General features: G+C 34.0%; 1 long non-coding RNA gene across 6 annotated transcripts; it reads left to right on the top strand.

The window, feature by feature from the left end:
* The first annotated feature begins 3,634 nt into the window (after positions 1–3,634).
* Positions 3,635–10,415, top strand: LOC115987793. Of its 6 annotated transcripts, none has more exons than XR_004091222.1 (5): positions 3,635–4,244; positions 5,296–5,549; positions 5,718–5,958; positions 6,281–6,490; positions 9,898–10,415. It is a non-coding gene; the product is annotated as an uncharacterized LOC115987793 (long non-coding RNA). The 6 variants fall into 6 exon arrangements; XR_004091220.1 differs by having other exon boundaries at positions 3,636–3,779; positions 4,146–4,244; positions 6,281–10,415; XR_004091218.1 differs by having other exon boundaries at positions 3,639–3,779; positions 6,281–10,415.
* The last annotated feature ends 2,291 nt before the right edge of the window (positions 10,416–12,706 follow it).

Raw genomic sequence — 12,706 nt, 5'->3', positions numbered from 1 at the left:
AGTGCACCCTCAATATCATTGGACGAAATGTTCAAATATTTTAAAAATAAAAGTTTCTCTAGACCCTTTGCAATAACGCTTGATAAGTTGTTTCGCGAAACATCCAAATGTTCAAGGCCTTTCAAAGAAGCCATGGATGAAGGTATGATTCCTTCAAAGGAAAACCCTTATAGGTATAGGTTTTCTAAATTCAAGAAATTTTCAATTGTTGCGGGAATTTCAAGGGACAAGTTGTTTTCAGAGACATCTAAAGAATTGTACGATAAATTGAGTAATAGCAACAAAGAGAAAAGAGTAATCGAACTTGATGTACTTAAACACAGTAAGGCAACAAATTACTCACATTCATAGACATAAACTTTATGTCTTTATTCGAATAAATAAACCATCACATACAGTTGAAATTAATAATGCGTATCACATAACACCATATGTTTTTCCTCCCTTGAGGTTGAGGAAATGGAACGCGTATAAACCCTGTTACTGATGATTGCAAAGCATGATGTTAAATGAAAAGGGAAATATAACTTGCTATAGACCCTATGTAATTTTAGTAGGTATCCTTCTTGTAAACATTTCCAACATAACTAAAAAGATCATCCATGTGTAATTTTAGTCATATAACTTTCTTAATGAGTCATGTAACTTGTTTAAACTTAAATAATACACATAGATACTCTCATACTCATATAATTTGTTAAGTAATGAGTTGAAAAAGATGACTCCAAACATGTTTATAGCTAAACTTTGTATTTTTAATAAGTGTTTATTTTTGTGTTTTTGGCCATCCAACCTTTGTCATCTACAAGTGTACCTAACTTAGTGCCCGTTTGGTTCAGCATTTGAAGCCCAAAAAACGCTTTTTCAAAAAAGCTCAACCTAGTTTTACGTTTGGTAAGCTCAAAACGCAACCTTTTTATAAAAGTTGCGTTTTGAACTTTTAGAAAAATTTGAGGCAAAACGCGGAATGGGCTTTGGACCCCTGAGGGTCCATAAATGAAAATGCGCTCTGCGCGTTTTGTATTATTACCGTTGCAATATTGAAAATACCGAAATACCCACACCAATAAACTTTGCCCTTTTCTCTTCTCCGCTCCTCTGTTACAGACCAACACCGGTCAATAAAGTATCAACCAAATACAAACAGAGCACCACCCAACAATCACCGGTCTACCACCACAACCCATTTCAACATTTGATAATCCAAACACAAAATCAAACCAATTTTACACAATTTTACAAAGAAACCCAATAATGAAATCATAACCAAAAAAAAAAACCGAGCTGACCCATTTCCGCCGCATGTCGTTGGCAGTGGGGAAGAGATCAAGCAACGGTGGAGAGGAAGACAGGCAGCGGTGAAGGCAGAGATCAAGCACCGATCTGACCCATTCCTCCCTTTTGGATTTCCCCTCTATCTTCGTTTGATGAGAATCATGCAGACGAAGAAGAGCTAAGAAAAAAAAAAAAAAAAGAGAGAAATCATGCAGATGAAGAGCTAAAAAAAAAAAAAAAAAAAGAGGAAGAAGGAGAGCTCTCTGGGACGTTCTGGAACTTGGAGAAGTGATATGGAAAAAGAAAGGAAAGAAGGAAATAAAGGAAAAGAGTGGGTACGTGTGTGGACTAGAAAAAAAGAGGGGGAAAAAAAAAAAAGAAGAAAATACGGTAAGTGAGTGGAGGAGAAAAAAAATGAAAAAGAAGGAAATATTATCACAATATTTTCACAATAAATATTAAGTAGTAGGTTATTATTAGCTAACACTTGTGAGAAAAAATAATTTTTTTAGAAAGAGAAAAAAATAATTTTAATAGTACGTTCAAATTAAAATTAGTATCAATTTTTATCACAATATTTTTACAATACTTTCACAATAAATCTTAAGTGGTAGGTTATTATTAGCTAATATTGGTAAGAAAAAAATAATTTTTTTAGAAAGAGAAAAATTGATTTAAGTATGATGAAGTAATTGATTTAAGTATGAAACAAACTCACATAAAAAAAAAAAAAAAGTATGAAATAAATTCCCTTGTATATACATTGTCCTTTTTGGTCATTTATCCCTCAAAAAGCCACTTTTATAAGTGCTAGCCAAACACTCAGTTTTTTCATTATGCACTTTTTAACAGTTTTTACCAAACACTCAGCTTTTTGAAACTCCACTTTTTCATTATGCACTTTTACAAAACTCCACTTTTTCATTATGCACTTTTTCAAAAAGTTGAACTAAACTCACCCTTACTTTGTGAGGCCCAAGTTTGGGTTCATGAACAAGTCCAAATAGACCTATTCTTTTTCCTCTAAACCACATTCATTCAATTACTCATTAAAAGATACATGAGCTTGTGCCATGTATGAAATAAAATGCTTTAAAATAGAGATATTAGGCCCAGAAAGAATTTGGGCTTTATTTCATATGAGTTTATAGGATATTCACAAAATAGCCATCAACAATGTTAACATTCTATCTAATCTAACCTAATACACTAATTTTTGGAGTTGAGAGAAACTTTGTGAAGAGAGCATGTGAGTTGCATAGCGTGTGGACAACAATCATTCATGTATTTTTTTTTTTTTTAATAATTTGATAATTACAATGTATGAGGAGAAAATTGAACTTTGAATGTCTTCATTATTGGAGACACTAAGAGGTGTCAATTGAGTTACAACACTCTAAACCATTTGTGTAATGATTTTAAACTAGTGCTTGTAATGACTTAATAAAGGTGAATTTTTTTCTTTTGCAAATAATTTGTAGTATTATTTTTTATACAGATGATTTATTAAATAATTTGTAGTGTGTGTGGAGGTATTTTGAACCTTCTTATTCAATTTTGATCTTTACTTTCTTTCAAAGGATATGTTACTTATATTTGGATTTAAGCTTAACAAGAACCCAAATAAAAAGTTATTAAATATAGAAATTTTTAATCATAATTATAATTACAATAAATTATAACTAGATGCTACAGTATAAAAAAAATGACCTTTCAAAAACTTATGTGACAACATTAAAAATAAAAAATAAAAAAAATCTTAAGAGTTCATGACTACATTCATAATCATAATCATATTAGAACCATATTACTCAATAATTGATTTTAATTTGAATAAGAATCAAATTTTAAAATAGGAGAAAACACATTTTCCGCCCTTTATGTTTAGGGTAATTCACAATTCCCTCACTTATCTTTGAAATCAACCAATTTCTCCCTCTATATTTGAAAAATGAGCAAATATCTATAATTTGTTAGTTTTTCAATTAAATCTAACAAAAATTTTTAAAGAAATTATTATTTGTACACCACATGGTAGAAAAAAAGTCAAAGATTGCATTTATTATCATTATAATTTCATTGAATTTAATTGAAAAAGTAACGGATTGGAGATATTTTGCTCATTTATCAAATATAGAAGAAAAAATTGATTGGTTTCAAAGATAATGGGGGAAATTATGAATTACCTCAAACATAGATAGAGAAAAAATAAAATAAAATAAAAATTCTTCCCCCCCTTTAAGCTTAATTTATTTGCTAAAGAAACCAATATAGACAAACCCTTTTTCTTAAAAAAAATTATTAAAAAAAAAATTTCAATGAAGAAAGACGAAAAGCCCAAAAAATATCATCCAAAATAAGAAAAAGAAACCCGTATCTGATTCTGACCAAACTTATCTTTTCTTCCCTCACATTCCCCCACCGTAGCTGTGTCTTCTCCTTGTCTTTGAAGTGTGGAAGGGAGAAGCAAGGAGCTCTCCTGAACTGGCCGTGAGGTTCTCCAGGTGCCAAATTTCTTCTTTCATTTCCTTTCGTTTGGATGCTTAGAAAATGCGGAAGATTAGCCACGAAAAAAAATTCACACAAAAAATTGGTAACTGGGTGTTTAAGAGTAAGGCCTTTTAATTAATGAATGAAACATAAAAACTCGAATTTCAATCCTAAAAGCCCAGTGAAGGTTTGTTAGGTTCATGTTTTGACTTAACTTCTCTGCTTCCAGAGTTCTGTTAAGTTTAGACAATGGTGGGCTCTTTGCCTCCAGCTTTTCCTTATTGTGAGAAGCCAATTTATTGAGTAGACTTAGAACTAGGAGAGTGGTGGAGGATTGAGAAATTTCAATGCTGTGGATGAAATTCTTGCTTTGGTCATAGTGTTTATAGGAACTGGAAGATTTGCACTTGCTATTGGAATTGGAATCGCGCGTTACGTGATAGTTTTTAATATGCAGAAGTATGGTCTGCAGACTGCGGGTTAGTGAATTTATCATTGTAATATAATGGTCCCAATTTCAATAATTTCACATGCTAACAATGATAGTGTTCATCATCCAATCCATATGTTGGACAATGTTACATGTTGAAATGAAATGTTCAAAGTTTCTAATTTGTGTCTAGTAAATCATTTATTCAACATAGAAAGTGAAAGTTAGTCTCCAATTTTTTTTTTGATAGTTAAGATAGTCTCCAATTTTAGATTATCTATTATTCAACATACAAGTGGATCCTTTTATAATAGAGTGGCTATATTTTAGCTTAGCCATCAACCTACTGCAACCCTCCTTTTTCCGGGTGTGGGATTGGCTATGAAAATACATAAGGCCAACCTTGACTAGTCCGTTGAGTATGTATAGCTGACCCCAAAATTTTGGGCCGAAGGTCTGATTGTTGTTGTTGTTATTTAACATACAAGTCCTCAATCTTTAGCTTGTAAAGGTACTGCTACCATATCTAATGAAATTTCCTGAAAGATTATGTTTAATTCTTTAAAAAAAAATTATTATGTTTAGTAAGATGGCCAAGGCCTTTAACAGCATTCTTGATTCCCTTTTTAACCAAATCCTAACCACTAATACACCTCCTACAATAAACCATAGCCCCGTTTATCATGCTGTAGTAATTTTGTCCTGTGTTCTTGTGGTATTAGAGGGTTTAATATCAGGGATGCAAGGGAAATATTTTTTGATTACTTAATAGGCTATCTTTAAGTTAAATTTAATAACGTGCACAATTCTCCTCATTATTATAATTTTCAATTGCATTAAAAAGTCATTATCTAAGGTTCCTAACACAAATGCACTTACGAGAATAAATATAATGGCTAACCTCTGTCATTGTCTTGGGAAGGACTTTCAAAACAATCTTGTAGGTGATCTATACTAATTTTAACTACCAGACACCTTTGGGTAGTTTCTTATAAGAGATCAATGTCCAAACTATTCGGACTTTGAAAAAAAGAGGGAATAGTTCCTTTAGTAGTTATCAAATTTTGCTTATCATTTTCTCCCTTTCCTCCATTTCTTAGGGCATTCAGATGTTATAAATGAAAGTTCAAGGAAGACCAAAATTTAGACCAAACTAGCAAGAAGAAGAAAAAGCTGAAAAGAGCTCTGGCCACATTTTTTTCTTCTTTGGGATTGGTGGCACATTGGTGCAATAATTTGCTTTTGGTTTGACAGCAATTAAAATGATAGGGAGGCTTTTGGAACTTTAAGCAACATTAGGGGACTGATTGCTCTGTTTTAAACTTTAGTGGGACAATGCAACTCAGTTGATAAGGTAAATATTTGTAATTAGCCTTTCATTTTACTATGAGAAATTGAAGTGTATTAATTTTTTAAGTTTCTTACTTTTCACTCTCATCTTTTTCCCCTCTTCTTTCCAGCAAAACACAATATCTCTGATTACTTTTCTTTCTTGTTATGCACTTTATTACAAACCACTCAGGATGTAATTGAGGCAAGGATCATGGTTCAAACCATTAAAGGATGTGGAAGGAAAACTTGCAGGTATTGTAAGTAATCCACCGTACATACCAAGTGACAATATCTCTGGGCTACAAGCTGAGGTTGGTAGACATGAACCAAGACTTGCATTAGATGGTGGTCTTAATGGCATGGATGTTCTTCTCCATCTTTGCAATGGGGCTGCTTTGATGTTAAAACCTGCTGGATTTTTAATTTTTGAGGTATGGATCTTTTAATACCTGAATGATCATACTACCAAATATATATAATTTTTCAACATTTTCTCAATGATAATGTTATAGAAATATTTGAAATTGCAATATCTGCAAAGTTGCTTTATCCTCTATGGATTAAAATAAAATAATTTACAATGGATTTTACTTTGAGGTTAGATTTAAGTATGGACTCCATCATCAACTGTTGTTGTAGAAATTGTACTTGTGAGAAAATGGGTGCTTCTACTGATGGATTGTACATGCATTAGTGTGGGTATAGGAATGAGATGGGAGCCTGATGCATCTATTGTTGAATGCATACCAACAGATAAGTTCAACAAAGAAATGAGACACTTGGGTGAGTTAGGAATGGTCAAATATGATCCATAAGCACATGAAGATTCTGGAATGGGAAGCCTTCTCCCAACCTTGGTTGTAGAGAATAAATTCCTCTGATACATGTCAAGAATTAGCAGACCTGATTGTAGGCCGTCATTCTAGGTGGTCACCAAAGATGATAATACAAAAAAGGACCTGGGTAAGGTACTAACTTGGCTCTTTGCAAACGATTCTGTCAATGTCCATATGACTTGTTGGTGAAAAGGACAAGAACTTGATATGTTGGTATAGGGATAATGAGATGTTTAATGGGTCTGGAATCTGGATGGTTGGATATGCTGTTAGGATTCTTATATTGCAAATGCTGTTCTAAAAAAAATATAAATAATAGTGTTATTTTAGTGACTTTAATATCTAGTTTGGATGAGTTCTTCTATTCTGGAACCTGACACCTTTGCCTTGAACCCACCCCCAAACTTAATTAGGTTGTGTCCTTATAGACCATATTGGAGTCCTTAATTGGGTCCAAATGGTTTAGAAACCATGTTTTTCTTGGCTATTTCTACCTGTGCACATAACTCAACCTGTGTCCCTATTGCATGGCTTCTAGTGGTTTCATTTATGAGGAAGTCTCAATGTTTTTCTTTTCCCTGTTGCATGGCTTCTAGTGGTTTCATATATGAGGAAGTCTCAGTGTTATTCTTTTGCTTTTCCTTTTCAATATCTAGGGAACACAAATTGTTTAATTTTACATTCTCTTGTGTTATGCCATATGGTTTATGATAAAGTATTTCATACTCCTTTACACTTCCTGTGTTTTTGAACTCATTAAGCATAATTTATTTTTTGTCCCTACTTTGGATTTCTTTTTTTGTTAAGTAATGTCAATTTAGTGAAAACAGAAAGCGTATGCAAGAAGTATACAGTAAAAAAAAATGAAAAACACCAATGAAAAGTAGAAACAAAGAGGAGAGAAAGATACAAGCGTAGAAATTATTGGCAAATAAGAGAAGAATCCAAGAACTCCATCAAAGAATACACCTATAAAGTATAGGATTTCAAACTTCATTCATAAAGGGTCTTCAAAAACATGAACTTGAAATTAGGCAAAGTTAACTTCTTTCCCTTAAATGTAGGTTGATTATTCTCCATCCAAATGCACAACATAAGACAATCAAGAATGGAACCCCACACTTCCTTGAATCTGTGGAATCCCTAGGCTCCTTTCCAAGGCTCCAACATAGCCATAACATAACTTGGCATGACCCAAGTGATCCAAACTAGGCAAAATAGACAAAAAGGCCCACAGGTCACAAGCAATAGGACAATGTAACAGGAGATGACTCACTGACTTACCATCAGATTTGCACAAGCAGCACCAGTCTGCCATGATAAAAGTCGTCTTTTGAAGATTATCCGTCACCTATATAATCCCAAGAGCCATCACCCAAACAAAGAATGCAACACTAGGTAGGGTTAGCATTTTCCGTATGCATTTCCAAGGAAATTGGATAGGATTTACAGCCCTTAATCTGTAATCCAGTCTTAGGTGATGGAAGCGGAACCCATCTATCAGAACCTGTAGGGGTTACCTTCGCTGCATACAAATCATCCAAAAAATTGGGCCGCCGAATCTAACTCTCAGTCTTGTGCTTCTAAGATGAAGACAGGTTTCCAATGCACCTGACCGTTAACCCATTCAAAATAGTCTGAATTCTAAAATCAACGCCTCTTTGTTTCTGTCAAACCTAAACAACTCAGGGTATCTATCCTGGAAAGTCCCATTGCTATCCCATGATACTTCCAAAACAAAACTTGGGAACCAACCCCCACCTCAAAACGAGTGTATGAAGCAAACTTCTCCCAACCCTTACTGATATTTTTCCATTGGCCTACCCCATAAGGACCTTTTACCATTTCAGAGTACCTCTGGCATCAAGTAGTATTGTACAATGATGACTTCTGTTCCAACCGATACCTACACAGCCATTTCCCAAGCAAAGCTTGGTTAAAAATCAGCAGCTTTCAAATGCCCGCTACCCCTTGGATTGGATTGCACATAGTAGACCAATAAACCAAATGGAATTTATGCTCCCCATGAAGCCCACCCCACAGGAAGTTTGTATTTTTTTCCAACGTGTTGGCTACACTAACAGGAATGGGGAAGAAGAACAAGGAATAAGAATAGGTAGGGAGACTTGAAAGCGTATGCTTGATTAAAGTTAGGCTAACAGGCTTCCTCTAGATTATTTCCTCTCACTCGTTTACAATTGGTTTCACTCTTTCCTACAATGGGTGGAATATGAAATGATAGTAGAATGTATTAACTTTATATACTCTTATTATTCTGATATTATCATTTAATACTTACAAATACATATTGAATAGATAAAAAAATGTCTTATAGACATTACTTATAAAAATAAAAATAATAAACGTTTTGTAGCATCATATGCGGAATAAACTTCTACCCAGTACAGTTTTGACAACAATGATTAACAGGGAATTCTTAAATTAAATTATGTGTAAAAAAACAGGGCATACGATGGATGCTTATAAGAAAAGCCTAGCTTCTAACATGAAAAAATGGTGTACCTAGTGCACAAGACTCATTTTGTGGTCTAGGAGAGGTAGTTGGTAGGTAACCTTATCTCCAATTTCAAAGAGGTTAATTCCCAAACTCAAACTTATGATACATCGCTTGGTGTAGATGGCAATTACCATTGCACCAAGGTTTGACATCTCTTGCTTCTAATCATGAAATGAGCTATAAGTCACACCGTGTTTAATCAAAGAACCCACCGTTCTGCTTTGATAATTCTTTCAAGTAGGATGAGTAAATGAAAAAGCAAAAACTCTGATACGAAGTTAATTTTTTTTTTTTTTTTTTTTTTTTTTTTTTTTCTGGTCTTGTTCTCTTCCTTTGAGTCAGCAAACTTGACGTGCGTTTTATCATAGATTTCCATATACTGCACATAATTCATACTTCCTATGAATTATGTAGGCATAGAAGTAATAAAGAATTTGAAGTATAGATTGTCATGAGGAAAGAATACAGTTCCTCCATTTCAACTCCCCCTCCCCCCCAACCCCAAAACATTGTACAAGCAGAGATGTTTTCTCATTGTCAATATGAACTCTTAAATATTTAGTTGGAGATGATTAACACTGTAATGAACATTTTACAATGTTACCCATATTTGCATGTGTGTGTGTGTGTGTGTATATATATATATATATATAACTCATACCTATAATATGGTTGTGACTTAACCCTCCACCCTTATTTCTGAGTTAAGACGCCATTTGATCCAAAGATCATTGGTACTGCATACTTATAATTATTTCATTACATTAATATCTTATCCGAAGCTAGATGTGACAATCTTTTTTCCTGGATTCTTGACTTATTTTTCCCCACTTAATATCAGGTATTTTCTAGGCTTTTGACCCCAACATAATTAAATCAGATGTGAACTCACCAATTTTTAACTTAATGCTTGCTCTTAGAAGTGCTTTGCTGTGGATTCTTGTTTTAAAAATTCATGGTTATTCTTGATGTAATCTATTACCTGTATTTATTTACATTCTTTCCCATCTCTATAGACTAATGGTGAGAAGCAGTGCAAGTGTCTTGCAAAATACATTGAAAATGACATTAGAGGGTGCTTCCACAGTTTGGACATAGTCTCTGCTTTTGCTGGCATTCAAAGATTTCTAACTGGATTCTGTCAATGACCAATTTGATTTGTGCATAATCTTGTATTTCAGTCATCAACTAGGAAACAAGGAGAGGAGGAAAGAAATTCTGGAAGCTCTACCATTGATTTTCGGCTAGGTGTTTAAGGCTTTTTTCTTTTTTCTTTTTTCTTTTTTTGGGTGGGGGATATTTTTTGTTGAAACTCTATCAAGTGACCAAAAAAAAAGGAAAACATAAATTTTGTATCCTTGGGCATTGACTTGGGTGGTATAGAGGTAGGTAAATATGCTTTGTTTATTAGCAATGTGATATCATGTTTTAGTTTCTTGATCTTCTTGAGGCATTTTTATGTGAAGTATGTTGATGAACTACATTCTGGGAGAAATAAGATTCAGTTAAGCCTATTGGACTTATGTTTATGCTACTTTTCTATTGTCCAAGTAAAACCATCCATGTAGGAATGCAAGAGGATTATATTGGGTTTTACCAACCAAATGTATAATATGCTCTACCATTTCTCTAAATGATCATCCTAGTTATGAGGCCTTGGCTGGGGACAAAAAGAGATGGCCACTTACAAAGCTGGCTGCCATTGCAATATTTGTCCACTGTTACTGGTCATCCTGATTATTCATAACTTTAGTCAATTTTAAAAGATTCCAAGCATATTCAATATTTTGAAGATTGTGTACAAAGTTTTTGACAATGGAAAATTTGGTTTTGGCCCTTGTGCATGTTTGAGATGTTGGTTGTTGATGCTAAGTGAATGATTGAAGAGGAATAAATAATTCCCTACTCTTATTTGCTAAGAAGGCCTCGGATAAAACATTGCAGACAAGTATTCATCTTACTTATTGATCTTAAATGATTTGTCTTTCTTTGACATTTTTGTCCCCTCCTTTATATCATTTCAGAATGAGATTGATCCTTAATTAATGTAATTCAAGCACTTCAATAATCCATAACTCCTTATGAACCTGATGTTGTGATTATGTCTTCGTAGACGCTCATAAACCTATAATTTTTCAATCAAAGAACATATATACATAACTAGAATTTGTTGACATGAATTAGCCACTTTGGGAGCTTATCGCTTTGACTTCTACATTTCAAGAAAGTTGACATCAAGAAACTTCTCCAATCCAAACACTTCTGTTTTGGATGAATGAGTGATTTCATTTCCAAAGAGATGTACAGATATACAGAGAAGCACAATCACAAAACATGCAGCATTCACCTGCAAATTCAATCTTTAACCACATCAACTAAACGACTCATAAAAGCATATATAACTCCTCTAAACAAGATTCCCATTTACACTAGCATAAAAATGGAGAAGGTATCCCCCTCCAATTCAATAAAAAAAAAAAAAGGACTTGGTTTTGGATAGAATTACTTATATTGCAAGCACCAACATCCTTAATTTGTCTAATAATCTGTTCCTCAATTATTACTTGGTTTTCATGAAATCCGTGTTACTACTTTCTATACTTTCCAATATCACTGTTCATGATTTATGAGCTCTTTCTAGCTTTTTTATACCATTCTATAATTTAAGTTATTTGTTGTAATGCATCTCTCTGACTCTCTCTGTTCATGATTCCCATTTTCATGCATCTCTCTGACTCTCTCTTTTGTGCCACATTCTCTCACGCCTTAAGATTGAGTGCCACAAGAGGTCAAACTCTAAGCATACATGTCTATTAGATACAATATCTGTCTGCCAACTTGTCAAGTAGCTAATGGATGCTGATGATTCTTAATGATGTAAATTGGGTTAGACTTGGGAAAAGAATCTTCCTATGGCATTATCACTAGCACTGAGTTGGAATACTTCTACTTAAATTTGGAAACATATAGGACTATATATGATGCAGCAATTAGCTATGAGGCTAAGGTGGATTCAATCCTAAAATTAGAACTTTGGTTCGGAAGCCTACTAGATATGAGGATTTGTTCATAATTTAGAGCCAATTAAGTCTCATTGATCTAAAGGAAGAGGATAAGGCTAAGTGGACCGTCACTAAGTCAGGTTGCTTCTCTTGTGCAGCCACATATGAGGCATTAAGAGATAAAGGCTGAAGTGGTGAACTGGTTGAAGCTCCTGTGGTTCAACCATACCATACCAAAGCATGCTCTCATTGGCTGATTGGTGATCAAGAATATATTAACCACTAGCGAGTGACATTCTGTGTGCTATGCAGGGGTTGTGTTGAAAGCAGGAGCCATCTCTCTGGACACATGTTTATGGGGATTGGGCTGTTAGGATCCTCTAAGGGAAGGGACCTAGAGCATCCATATGTAAGATTGGATGATGGGCGTCTATATATTATATTTGGAGCCAAAGGAAGGCTATCATCCATAATGGCCCAATCTTAACTAAGGAGCAAATCCTGTAAAAAAAAAAAAAAATGATGTTAGAGGCAAGCTTGAGTTCGAAGCAAAGTTCCCTAATTCCACTCTAAATAGGATTCTTTGCTGACTTTGGGGCTTAAACAATTCTTTTTTGATCTCCACGACTCAATGATCTTTAATTTCTGCAGTAAATTGCAGAATTTGTTTGGATTATGAGTTATATAATGGAGCCGCTTGTTGGATAAATGGAAAACAGCAAAGGTTCTGATTTTGTTTGTGGTCGTAGGATGCTGTACTAACCATGGCTGATTGTATTGCACTATATTTATTTTCTTTGCCTGGGTTGTGAGTTGCATTTGA

Source organism: Quercus lobata, chromosome 4 (assembly GCF_001633185.2).
Source record: "Quercus lobata isolate SW786 chromosome 4, ValleyOak3.0 Primary Assembly, whole genome shotgun sequence".
NCBI classification, from domain to species: domain Eukaryota; kingdom Viridiplantae; phylum Streptophyta; class Magnoliopsida; order Fagales; family Fagaceae; genus Quercus; species Quercus lobata.
The sequence above is the reverse complement of the archived record's forward strand: the minus strand, read 5'-3'. Positions and strand labels throughout refer to the sequence as shown.